The following is a 14,724-nucleotide window of genomic DNA, read 5'->3' as shown; positions in this document are numbered from 1 at the left end:
GGATGCACAGCCTTGTCACAGCAACAGAGACACACTGATTGTCCATTAGAAAAACTATAATAATGCAGGCTCACCTCATCCAGAGATTACATATATATTTTATTAATTGCTGTCATGTTGTCTTTTTTCACTACTGCCATATGACAAGGAGATGGGAGAAGTCAAGTTTAAGTCATGACATTGGCATTTATATATATATATATATATATATATATATATATATATATATATATATATATATATATATATATATATATATATATATATATATATATATGTGTGTGTGTGTGTGTGTATAAACACGGAGATGTAGAGCCTAAAAGATGGGCGAGACTGTGAGTAGTGCTGGCTTAACAGATGCCATTGAGGCCTGAGGTGCTGTCACTCCTGACTGCTTATTTTTGTAAACGAGACTGTGAGAAATGGATAAAACACTGGACTGAATGTGTTTATTCTCTATCATGAGCACACTATATAGGATAATTCATAATACAGCCTATTTTACTGTATGTAAACACATGAAAATATTAAAGAAGTATCATATTTTATATATAATGAAGTGAAGATCTCAAGGACCACTGGATACCTACACTCACTTAGCAGATATACACTAATCTAATGTGATACTTGACTTTTTAAAACCACGTGAGCCTATAATTCATGATGTCCAGAAAAGCAAAAGAAGAAAAAAAAAAAAGCACCATAGTTTCATTATTCTTCCAACAGAGGGCACTACGCCATTGTAGAAAAGTTTACTATGTTCAGTTGACAACTTTTAAGTCCTGGAAAGAATGATGAGATTTAAGTTGAGAAAGAAAAACAAGACTGTGGTTTATGAAACTCATTTTTATTTTTAGGCTGGTGGCTTATTCCTTTATACCTTTGATCTGGGACTCTGCAGTGGTCTAATGTCAGACCCCTTAAGACAAAGTTTTGCACCTTTAATTTGGATGCAATCCTTCCTCAAACTAGTTACTGGAGTTGGCTTTAAAACACAAAGGAATAACTTAAAAGTGTAAATCAAGAGGTTATTGTTTACAGAAAAGTTGGCCTGTAATTTCTTTTTCAAATAAAATGTTGTGTGTCATTTTATTGGATTAATAAAAGATTTTTTTAATTTACTTGCTTATTACCACTTGTGATTTCTGTTTTTTAATAAAATGCGACATATTAGAGTTATCTGTTACAAACATAAAGACCTGGATTTACTATATTTCCACTGTATTCATGAGATCTTATTTAATGCAAAAAAAAAGTAAAAGCTACAAGTGTGGAAATGTGAACATGGACTGATAAGCTGGATTGTGTCACATCACAGCGATATAACTGAGTCACCTGAGCAGAGAAAATCTGTAACATTTCCAGTTAGTTACTTTTTTCTGCAATATGTTTAATGAGCTGATGATATGGACTAAAAATTCACATTTTATAAGACACTGAATAATTAAGATTTGACACATAGCGTGCATGTGGGCATAATTTCTGGCACAAATGGAGCCTCGTAGCTTAGAATTTTGATTCGTCCAAATTGGTTTGATAATGAGGGCAAAGGACGGCCTTGCATAATTGCAAGGATTCCCATGCAAACCTGCCGTTAATATTCCTGCACGGCGTAACGCTCAGTGAGTTTGGCTGATGTGGATGCCTTCAGAGGAAAAAAGCTTTTAATTAGGATATGACAAAACGCAGAATCCACCACAGGTTTCCACCTGATTCATTTGAAGACCATAATTAAGCACCTCACATATAGCCAATTAAAACTTGAATCAAAGGGGTTCTTCTGTAAAAGGAATCAGTAGCATCAATGTGGTGTGTGCGTGTGCGTGTGTGTGTGTGTGGACGCTGTAATTAGCTGCTCTGCGTGTACTGCCGAAGTGAATGTTTATGAAATGATACAGTTTTCTGGTGTGCAGGTGGTTTGGGGTTTTGTTTCCTCCGTGTAGCACAGCTGAAACAAATTAGTGTGTAACTGTGTCACATGAACTGTGTTCATTTATAATACAGTGTCAAGCTGAGACAATATTATGCACAATGCATCGCGCCAGGCTGGACAAATATCCTGAAATATTGTTAATATGTATCAACACCTGTTGCAGACAAGCGCACACACAAGCAAAGAGAGTCACAAATACAGGTTTAATCACAACAACGGGGGATAATAAGGTCACAAGATGACATTTCAAACTGATGCATGACACAAGTCATCCTAACGACTGTATAACGAGCTCGATGTTGTTTAAAAGCCTGATAAATAAACGGTTTATTTATTTGTATGTCGACTGTGGCAAAGAGGTTGCTCTCATCTGAGGCAGAACTAAGCAGCCAGCCAACATTTAATCATTTAATCATCACAGAGTTATGTTGGCTCATACGCCACAGAACCAGACAACCCTGCCCTAATGATGAAAAGTCGTATTTGTGAAAAAATGAGAGATAATGAATAGGAAACGACAGAGAACACAGAAGAACAAACAAGTTTCACATAAAAAAAAACAAAAAACAGTTGCCTAGAAACAACCTCTGCTAAACCTGACTCCCCCACCCCCCGCAATACACACACACGCACACAGCCACATGCGCACACGCGCACACACTTACACGCAGAGCTATGTGCACCATGGGAGATAAGATCAGATGCTTCAAGAAAAGTTAGGGTTATTTCTCACTGTTCCTAAGCAACAAGTTTGCAGTTTTCTTGCCTTCACCCTCCGTCGGCTCCGCTGGAGATTAATAGTCAGATATAAATTAAGTTGACCACCAAACTTTATGAATTTCTCAGAAGTTGACTTTATTTTTATTGGCACAGTAAAACCACGCATCACCTCACTTGGACCGCTGAGAGTTAGAGGGACGGCTCGATCACATCATTTTACATCAAATGTTCTGGTATTTACTGGGTTTAAATTTTTTACCCCAAATGTGCAGGTCAGCTAACATTCCCACATTGGCCGTTGCTATTAATTTGGAGTATGGCGGATGTGTTATGAGGGCCCCACGTGTGCCTGCTATCATACCCCAGTTCCTTGTAAGGCATAGGATGGTGTTGTAATTACTATCTGAATATGCACATTACTCTCACAGCAAAAGAAAAAAAAAAAAGGATCATGCTGAGAAGGGACCACTCACCAGAACACCTACACCACCATGCTACATTCTTACATGTTTTTGGAATACAGAACAAAAGGAGTGTAATGGAAACAGATGGCAACCTATATTTGCATTGGCAGAGAATCTTTTTACATTTAACCCTCATGCTCTGAGGGGTTTGGTTGGCAAGGCAACATGTTCTGCAATCTGTTTCCCACGACTGCATCTCAACAGTCCAGATCAGCCTGCTTATCCATCTATCTTCCTGGAGAGAATAGTAGTAAGACCAGGCAGGCATGCCCTGTGTTGAAATGTTCGACATTATGCTGATAAGCAACTGGCAGCCAGCTCACTGCATTTCACTTCAATAGCTCTTAAATTTTTCCTCAGGATCGACACCTATAGTTTCAGAAGCCACTGCCTGACATTCTATCAGAAACCTCAATCTGACTTCAGCATATTATGACTTCACATGTCGTAAACATAAAACTTCAAGGGATTTTATTTTCCTAAATGCCTTTTTAAAATAACTGGGCAAAGACACTATTACAGAACATCTCAAGCCTCATTAAGAAAATATAAGGTGTAACGTATTTGCTGGCGGCCACTTCAGGTTTCCAGCAGTCTCATTTGTTTCCACAGTTTGGGGACACTCTGTTTACCTGCTAAAGAAGGTAACAGCAACAACAAATAAAATCTTCTTCTCACATTTCATGTGTTGTCATTATTACATAAACATATTTGTTCAGAACTGCAGTAAAAGACACTTAACAAAAGCATGCCTAGAGATGACAAAACATACAGCTAATATAGTTAAAAAACAAACAAATGCTCCGCCATCAGATAAAAAAAGAATTGTGGTCTAATGAAACCAGAAATGAACTGTTTGGCTGTAACTGAAAGTGCTATGTCTGGAATCCAGGCACAGCTCATTAAGCATTTAACATTACCCCACAGTGAGGCAATGAGGCGACCGCAGTGTTGCTGAGTGGCAAGGCCGTTTGAATGCGAGGTACAGTGGACATGAAATGAGAAACATTTCATATATGCACACTGGTGCTGACCATTTTCCAACACAAGCCAAGTAAGTCTTAAAGTCTTAAAACCTGGTAAGGTGAAGACTTTGCAGTAAAATTGGCAAATTTGTGACACCTTTAAAGATTTGACTAAAGCATTTTACTTTTCCTTGTATTGTTCAGCTTCCCCTTTTGTGTTCATGAGGATCGTTTCTAATTTAAAGCAGGTGTCAAACTGCACTTTTGTGGAACAAGTCGGATAAGCCAGTTTCTTTCTTATTAAAACAGAGGGAAAGGAATTCCTTCATTTTCATCATTACCGCTCTCAGAGGTGAAGAAAGGCCGCATGCTAATTTAGAATCTCACCTGACTGGTGGGTTTATGGGCTCCATTTCTCTCAGAGTGACACCGATATGTTTGAAACAAGCTGCAGAAGAGTAGAAGCTCAATCGCAGCCTGTTGTGAGATAAATGACTTGAAGGAACAGATTTTTTTCCCCCCCCTAAAAGTCAATGAATCAATGAAAACGGATACTTATTTATTTATTTTTGTAGCTTCACTATGACTCAAAAAGAGAAACTGAACACGATTCATGTGATAGACTACAGAGAAAGCGCCTCGGTTGGAAATGTACTCGTTCGAATTTGTGCCATTTTATACTATTAAGCTGCCTGATGTGCTGCTGGCTATCACAGCACCACAACTCTGCTCTTTTAAAAGGCGGATGAGTGTGTCAGCAATGTCACAAAAGGGAGCGTAATACACCAGTGTTCACCTGCTGCCTCACAGCATGACTTACCTCAGCAGCTGTCTTTAAATGAGGTCTTTCTCTTTCATGTCTGTTTGTTGTATTTCTTTTGCTTCCTTTACTACTGCCCCTCTGCTTTAAAAAAAAATCCTCAGCATTAGTCTTTCCTTGTGTCACTATGTGTCACGATGTCCCTGATGTGTGTTTTTACGTGGCAGTGTGTGTTTTTCCTGTGATATCGCAGAGTAAAAATGAGATATAAGGCGATTTCTTCTCAGTTTTTTAGCAATTAATAAAAACATTTTGTAACAATGTACAACATGTTTATCTATGACAGTTATTTTCTTCAAATGAAAAAAAAACATACAGTCAAACTTATTGCTGCACAGACTCAACATTGTTCAGTTTTAAAGAAAGCAAATTGTTTTAACAAGCCGAACTTTCACTTATTCTTGTGAAATTCGTGTAGTGTGTCTCAACCACCTGCTTAGATGAAACTGAAGAAAATGATGTGATGGAACATCGGAAGAAAGTAATATCTCTACGTTCCACCCCTAACCACCTCTGTAAGACCCCTCCAGATATTCACACAGGAATTAACTTGGTGAATATCAAAAAAGACCCCATGGAGCTATTTGAGCAGATTTATTATTTTGTGTTTTAAAGGTATTCAAACTCTGCTTCACAGAAAGGGTTTCTTTGCTATCATGGGAAGATAAATACAGAAAAAAGCACATCTAAAAACAATGTATGCAAACCAGCTTCATTAAGAAAATAATGTTCTCCCCGTGTTTGCGTGGGTTCCCTTCCTCCCACCGTCCAAACACATGCAGCTTTTGGGGATAGGTTAATTGGATAATCCAAATTGCCACTAGGTGGGAATGTGCGAGTGAATGTGAGTGTGAAAGGTTGTCTGTCCCTGTGTGTTGGCCCTGCGACAGACTGGCGACCTGTCCAGGGTGTACCCCGCCTCTCACCCTATGACAGCTGGGATAGGCTCCAGCACCCCCCGCGACCCTGAAAAGGATAAGCGGAAGCGAATGGATGGATAGATGGATGGATGGATGCAACCATGTATTGTTATATATGTTGCATAGTTATTATATTTACTATATAATAATAAATATTACATATGATATTTTGTGAATTAACAAAATTGTCCAGTGACTTTTATGTCTTGCATTACTGGGACTAGAGGCATTGTGTTTTCATGTTCACTGGTGTTGAAAGCTTGAGAGGATTTCTTTTAATTGGTCTTGAACTTTCACATGGATATAATCGGGAAATTGTTTGGAAGTTTGTGGGCAAAGATCTAAGATCTAGTCAAGGTCACCATAACCTCACGTCATAAACTAATGTCAATTCTTACAAAGGCATCTTGAGGGAATTTCATTACAGCTGACACGATTGTTGAGATGAATGAGTGGAATAAGCTGATTAAAAATATCGTCTCAAAAAAATGGATGTAGCAACTGTTATGTCACCCACTGGTTTGCAAAGCCATAAGTTCAGGATTTTAAACACTGTATCTTGATTGTTTTAAAATCAGTTTTGCTCGTGACATAACGGACACCGTAACCTGCTTTATCACATGTTTTACTCTAAACTGCATCATGATTTACTACATGAACTGAAATACTGTATATGAGAAACTACACAGTTACGACTAGTGGTGCAACGGATCAAAAATTTTAAGTCACGGATCAGATCAATTTTCGGATCAGCAAAAATAGAAAAAAAAAGACAAAAATTCGACTCGCCATTTACTTATTTAAGTATTTTTTGCCTATTAAAAAACATTAAACTGAAGACTCATTCCACACACTTATGTAAAAACAAATTAAGGTGCAATATGGACATTATGGACCATGCTGGGCATCCTCTGCACACGGCCATAAACAACCAGAGGAGTCTGCTCAGTGACAGGTTGCTTCTCCCAAAGTCAAGGACCAGCAGACTTAAAAACTCCTTTGTCCCACACGCCATCAAACTGTTTAACTCCTCGCTGGAAGGGAAACAGGAGGACAAAGGAGGGGGGAACAAGTAAGCTGTAGGGCCTTTTCACTGTGCAATAGTTTTTGTTAATATAATAATTACACAAGCCACTGAGTTTATTTAAAATCTTATATGCTTATATATAACTTAACCGCAGAACAGATGCGTCTTTACGAGGTACTTAAGTACATCGAAGATGTTATTACATATGCAGCACAGAGCATCACTGCCATTACTCAGGCTCTAAGTTTTATTGTCTGTTTTCTGCTTCTACATATGGAATTAAATAGCTGTTTGTGGGAGCTGTCATCAGCATGGGTTGGATTGCAGCGAGGAATTCTGCAGAAGCTGTTAGACCCATACCACCAGAGACATGAGTAATTACACACTCCTGTGGTTATGAAGCATAACCTAGTGAGGAGGCATATATTTGCCATGCTATAAATAAAACTTGATTGAAAGGATAATTATTTGGAAGACAGAACATGGATTAAAACAGACCCTCCCTTGTATTGTCACACTTTCAAATGCTTGAAGGGTACTAGTCAAAATGATTTCTTTTTTTTACCACCCTCTTCTCTGTAATTGTCCACAGCTGACATGGTTTAAAGAGTGGACGATGGAAGGCTTTGACAGGTGGGGATGGTCTGGTGGACTTGACACAGACGCAGTGCATACAATTTCAGGAAATGTTATTTCCCTCTTTCTCAAACACACACATGGACATACTGGAAACAATTCTCTGAGATTTTGACACAATAGCATCATGGAGCTGCTGCAGATTTATCAGCTGCACATGCACGATGCAAATCCCTTGTTCCACTACATCCCAGATTTGCTTTATTTGATGGAGTTCTGGTGACTGTGGAGTCCATTTATACACAGTGAACTCAGCGGGATGTTTAAGAAACCAGTTTGAGCTTTCTGACATGGCGAGTTACCATCAGAGGATGAGTATACTGTGACTGTGACATGATCGGCAACTCAAGAAGGCTGTGGCATTTAACCAATTCTCAGTTAGCTGTATAGAGCCAAAAGTGTGCCAAGAAAATATCCCCCACACCACCACAGTCACTAACTGTTGTCCAATTTCCTGTTGCCCAATCATAGTGAGCCCCTGTAAATTATACAGTTTAGCCTCAGTTAGTTTCCTGTTGCCAGCTGACAGGAGGGTACCTGGTGTGGTTGGGCTGCTGTAGCCCAACTGCTTCAAGGTTCACCATATTGTGTATTCAAAGATGTCCTTCTACATACCTTGGCTGCAACAAGTGGCTATTGTGTTATTACAGCCTTTGACCTCTGACATTAGGCAACAACAAGGCTTAAAAACAGCTTTTTCCCCGTTCTGATCCTTGGTTTGAACTTTAGTAGCTTAAACTCCTGAATTAAAGCTGAAAGTTTGCACTTCAATCACATCTCAATTTCTTTTTAATTAAACTGTGATCAATGAGTCACCTAAACATGTACAGTACAAAATATACACCCCCCCCCCCCCCCCCCCCCTCCCCCAGTTTTCTTCACACATCAGTGTTTTTTGCATTACTAACCTTTCAATGTCCATGCAGCTTTGTATCGTAACCTTACCGTTTCACTCATATGGCATGGTATCATCAGCAGCCTGATTATGTCTGAAATGAAATCCTCAGTCACCAAAGATTGGTTTGTCACATTTTCCTAATATATTGGATTAGTCACACAAATGAACCACAATCATTAAATGTTGGGCTACTGACTACAAATTCCTACCCTATTGACTGATGTCATTTTTATCAGTGTTCAGAAATGCACGAGTAAACAGTCTTTCTGACTGTGGCTCCTCAACAATAACCATCTTTTAAAGTCACTTAGCTCTTTTCCCCTTTCATCCTCAATCAGAGTAATCTGAGCTCAGCCACAGAGCACGTGTCATGTGTTCCACAGAGCATGACTGGTTGCTAATTGCTGTGTGGAAACATCTGTACTTGTGCCGAAACATCTGCATTCACTGCATTCCCTCACTCATTTATTCATATTTATCTTTCAGGTTGTCATCTGTCTGTGCACACAACCCACGGAGGGAGATGTGTAGGCATGTCCATCCTGTATCAACAGTCGCTTGCATAACAGCCGCAATAATTTTTCCATGGTTTTCCACGGTTTTTGAAATCCCAGTAATGAACCTGTATAAAGGCAACCGAGTTACAGATGCTGCTTTTGGTCAAATTTTGGCAGGGGAAAATGTAATCCATTAAAATCATAATACTGATGACATCCAAGTTAGCTGGCACCTGATAAGTCTCCAACTGTAGTTTGTGGGAGTGCGAACAATATAAATAAACACAGGGTCTGTTGTGCTAAGTGTGGCCTGTTATTGTCTCACCACCTCCATTTCCAACACTCTTAAAGCCAGGCCGGCAGTGTGAGCACCTTAACAGAGAAAAGGCGACAGCAAGGACACTGAACCTTTACACAAAAGATTGTTAATAAGATAGCAAAAGCCCTGCTGGTCACATTCACCAAACGTGTAGGCTTGTCTTAAGTCACAAATAACAGCTCTGCACATGAATGAGTCAGTGCGTATAACAAGCCAGACAGCTAGAAATAAAATATAAAAACCAAAGAAAGACATTTGGGTTGAATTTATTCAAGTGTGTGTAGGCTTTTTAAAAAAAATCATCCCTCTGTAAAGCTTTTTACCTTTGTTGATTCTTCAAGCTTATCTTATAATATGACAGGTGTCGCATTTCTCACGGTTACATCACGCACACTGTAACAAGACGACTTCTGAGGGTTTTGACAGGGCCTGTCGAGAGAGATGATTTAAAGGATTCTGACAAGCAGGCTTCCCCACATCACCTGAAACTGGAAATTCATGTTGGATGTCCAAGTGGTGAAATGATGGAGCGATGGTCACGCTTCAACAACTGACCAAGTCCTCCTAGTTTCCGTTCTCAAGCTCTTCAAAACATTTAATACAGTTAATTGTGAAAGATTTACCTCTTGTTTTGTCGTAACTTTGAAAACAAAGAGAGAAAAAAGCAAATATTGGAACAATCTGATTAGTCTGACATTCCTGATAAATTTTTAGTCCCACACGTCGAGTGCCATCTAATTAATATAGTTCATTTTACTACTTCGTAACATATTGTACATTTTGTGATATTTTAATGTTAAGATCAATCGATTTAGGATATTTTCAACTAAATAAAACCTCATTAAACAGTCTTTTACAGAATTTTGTCCATTGGTGTGTTGCATGTGAAGTGTGCAGTGGATCACAGTATGTGCATTCTTCTTTCTTTCTTTTGTCCCTAGCTGGCGGTGGGCAGGGGAGGTCGTCCACAAAGCCAATACACTTGCTTGAGGGTTAGATGTTGTTGCTTAAGATAGTCTTCAGTTTGCTTTATCAAAGTCTTCTTGGGTGCGTGACCCTTGATTGTCCAGTGGGCGGGGTGCTGCTGCAGCAGAAGGTGATGCGGCAGGGGATGTTTGTTCATGCGGCAAATGTGACCAAACCATTGCAGTCGTCACTTCTGGATCAGCTCTTCCATCGAGGGTTGATGGTGACATTGACTACGTATCGCGCTGTTGCTGAGACACGGAGGGATACTTGGAGAATCTGACGCGAACAGCACATTTGGAAGACCTCAAGCTTGTTGAGGTCGTGCTTGAGGATGACCCAGGTTTCAGATCCATAGAGAAGAATGGGCAATACCAGTGTGCCGTACAGGCGGATTTTGGTGAAGAGGGTAACGTTTGTCTGCTTTCAGATGCACCACTGGAGAGAGGCGAAAGCTGCCACCGCTTGACCGATTCTTGAGTGTATTTCTGCCATTGATGCCACTTTCTTTTCTTGCACCAGATACTGAGGTATTTGAATTCCCACACTAGTTCAATTAGCACGCCTTTGAGATGCACAGTAGCTGGTCACCTGTCAGTAGTAAGGACTTTGGTCTTCTCGGCACTGATCTTGAGGACATTTGGTTGAGCAAGTTGGGCGAATTTGTCGTATGTACATTAACCACCCACTTTATAAAGTACCTGTGTTCAGCACTTGATAACAAAAACATCTAAACACATGGCAGCAACTCGGTGGATTAAACTATGTAGACATGATCAAAAAGATTTGCCGAAGTAAAACCAGAGAATCAGGATTTAGACAAAAAGTGATTTAAGTGAATGTTAAATGTGACATGTTTGTTGGTGCCTGATGGGACTGTGTATTTCAAAAACTGTTGATCTGCTGGGATTTTCCCACACTGTCATCTCTAGGGTTTACAGAGAATGATCTGAATAGGAGAAAATATCCAGTGGGTGGCAAATCTCTGGGTAACAATTCCTTGTTGATGCCAGCAGTCAGAGGAAGGCAGCAGTAACTCAAATAACCACTCATTACGTCCAAGGTATACAGAAGAGCTCAAGATGTAAAACCTGGAGCAGAAGACCACACTGGAGGGGGAGGTCATGCCTGTCAGTTAAGAAAAGGAAACTGGGCTCACCAAAATTGGACAACAGTGAACTGGAAAAACACTGCCTGGTCTGATGAGTTTTAATTTCTCCTGTTACAGTCAGATGGTTGAGTCAGACTGTTATAAATAACATGAAAGCATGAATCTATCCTGCCTTGTATCACCAGATCAGGTTCTTTGGTAATGGTGTGGGAGATATTTTCTTGGCACACTTTGGGTCCCTTAGTTACAACTGATCATTGTTTAAATGTCACAGCCTACCTGACTATTGTTGCTCACCATCTCCCTCTCTTTTTGACCACAGAGTACCAGTCATCAGATGACTTCTTCCAGGAGCATAACGCACCATGTCACAAAGCTCAGATCACACCAACTTGTTTTTTTTAACATGAGAATGAGTTCACCATAGGCAAATAGCCTCTAATAGAGCAGCTGAAAAATCTGCAGCAACTCTGTGATGCTGGCATTTTGTTGAATCTGTGCCATGAAGAATTAAAGGAACTCTGAAGGCATAAAAGGAGGTCTAATCCAGTACTTATAAGGTGTACTAAAAAGACAGACTGAAACTGTGAAACAGCTATGACTCTTTACTGCGATCCCAATTATGGATTGCGAAGTGCTCCTGAGAGTCACGCTGAACATCTCCAGTCTCACTGCCCTGCTGTTACCTTTCCCCTTTTCCTGCTGCTGCTTCGCCCTATACAATAAATACCAGCAATCATTCACATTTACTCTGTGAAGTAAGGCAATGAGTCATCCACATGTTGCCCTTATAAAAGGTCGGCAAAAGCACTGTTCAGGATGTTATATACTAAAGGAGCCTTAAGGGTCCACGATTCATTTAATTCTTCCTATCAGAAATGTACTTCAGTCCTTGCCATTTCCTTTTGTTCCCCTCAAGCTCTGAGTTGATGCTGAGTAGTTAATTCGAAGACAGCGGGAAGTTTTTTCTGTTTTTTTTTTGCTTCTGCAGACTGTGAATTAATTAAAAATAGGCATTATAAATGGAAACATTTTTTCCCTGTGAAAAGCAACAGGAAATAAAGTGTGCAGAGACACAGCAGACCTGTGATCACCTCGTGTTCAATGGCAATGTGCTGGAAGTGTGAGAATCATGTTAAAGTGCCACTATTTTTATTTTTCACTTTGCCAAAGTCCTAACGATGCTCTGGGTGATTGCGAACATGTCTTACACTTATGCAGTCTTCTAAAAAAAACTGAGCAAGAAAACAAATCCTGCTTATCTCCTTTGACTCGAATTAGATGATTAACTCCTGGAAGAAACGAGCGTCGTGGACATCGATCAGTAGTTTCGAGAAGTATTGACAACTGTTGATGGTGGAACAAAATCAAGTTTCTCTTGTCCCTCGGCCAGTCGGCGTCTGCCATGATTCATTCATCGATTTATTTATACTGGTGATGAACCCAGGCTGTTGTGTTTATCTTCTTGTCAAAAATATGCAGTGTACCATTTGGTCGATCTTCTTTTCTCTCTGTCTGTTTGAGAGACACTGTTCGTTGCCAGCATATTGTGTAAGGATTCATCATGCTGTCGTTGTCAACAGATTTAACTGTCACACACTTGTCAAAATGCCAAGCAGTTGCAAGGGATGGAGAGAGCTCACACATAAACACAAAAGTATAAATGCAAAGAGGAGGAGATCCAAAAGTAGCCAAGTAACTGAAGGAGTTCATGCTGTCTTTCAAAGAGGAGTTGGGGGGTGGAGGAGAAGGGGAGAAAGCTCAAATAGACAAAAATACCTTTTGACATTTAAAAGTACATTATAGTACACTTAAATGGTATTGGGCTAGACCTGTAAGATGCATTGTACTTTATTTGAAAAGTCAAACCACGTGTAAAATTGTCAACAAGTCTTGACTTAAACGTGGCAGAAATTTGATGCACAAACTGCACAAACAGTTGAAGTCATGTTGCCTTCAGGGGTAATTTGATAGCCTTATATGAATGTATTTGATCTTCTTTTGCCTGTTGATGAATTGTCAATACCTGTACTGATACATGTTGGTAAATGTCAGAGCCGCACAAGAATTCAGATGTGACTTGAAAAGGACAGATATTGTAAGAAAAAGTACCTTCTTTGTTTCTTTTACGAGCTAGAGTGCTCAGGAGACTCGGATATGTATGGCGCTGATAATATCTTTGCTGCACACTCAGAGGTTGACGTGCTGCATGTCCTCATCGCTCTACTGGCCTTTCTTTAGTGCCTATAAAGCAGCTGGAGAATGCAGAAGAAACAATATAAAGACATCTGAAGAATTTTACACACATGCCGCATTAATGATGCATTTTATTGAGTAATCAGTAAGTAAGTACAAATAAGCATGTAACTGTCTGCGGTATCACATTTAAAGGTGGAACATGCACCGATGCATTAACATGGGAGCGTTACTTGTGTAGGTTATATGTAGGTGTGGGCTTTTTATGTAGCAGAGAAAATGTATGCTGTAAAAATAGAAACAGGAGGTATGTTATAGCTGTTGGTTCCTATTTCCTGTGCAGTGGCAGAGAATTTGATGTGACTAAACAGTGGTCATGGCACTTTTTTATCAAGAGTGCTCTCAGGAGTTACATGTGTGTGTGTGTTTTGAAACTTTTCTTTCAAATTAAAACTTTGGATTGTTCATAATTTGTGGTCATTATAACCACGATGCATCCATATTACAGACTGTGGTTAAGGATGAGGGAAGTGAGGAAAGAGTTCTACAAACAGAAGTGGATGGATGGATGGATGGATGGATGGATGGATGGATGGATGGATGGATGGATGGATGGATGGATGGATGGATGGATGGATGGACTCAAAACATCTACAGAAGAAAAGTTGGAAATGTATCCTTCCATTTAAAACTTTAGTAGATAACCAAGCATCTCACTAAAAAAATGAATGATGATGTAATTCATTAACTACCAAATTGTGTGAAAAGTTGTGTTCATGGATGAGCTGTTTGTGTTTGGGTGTATTAATTAGTGTCAGAATGTGTGTGTGTGTGCAGATTGTGGACACGCTCCTTATTTGTGTGAAGCCTCATTAAAAGGGTGGGAATTTGCACTTCAGACATGTTCTGACCATTTTTTTTCTTTCTGTTCTGTTCTATGAGCAGTAAATAAACCTTTGCTGTTCAAATGATTTTAAACTGAGAATAATTTGTGTCTATCGCTGCTTTAAGAACTAAGGAGGCCTTATTTCTCGTGTGCTTTTATGCTCGTGTGCTACTTGTGAAACATTGATGCATTCTGGTTTTCTTATTCCTTTCTCGTGCACTCTATTTCTCCCAAATGTTTTACAGATGGTGTTGGTCCACTTTTCACTTTTTACATGCTTCATCTTGTACTGTCTTCACCCCCTCTCCATCTGTCTTCTCTTTTTTTTCCCGTCTTCTTCCTTTCCTTTTTTTTCCTTCTTGTTTA

This window comes from Maylandia zebra, linkage group LG18 (genome assembly GCF_041146795.1).
Source record: "Maylandia zebra isolate NMK-2024a linkage group LG18, Mzebra_GT3a, whole genome shotgun sequence".
NCBI lineage: Eukaryota > Metazoa > Chordata > Actinopteri > Cichliformes > Cichlidae > Maylandia > Maylandia zebra.
The sequence above is the reverse complement of the archived record's forward strand: the minus strand, read 5'-3'. Positions refer to the sequence as shown.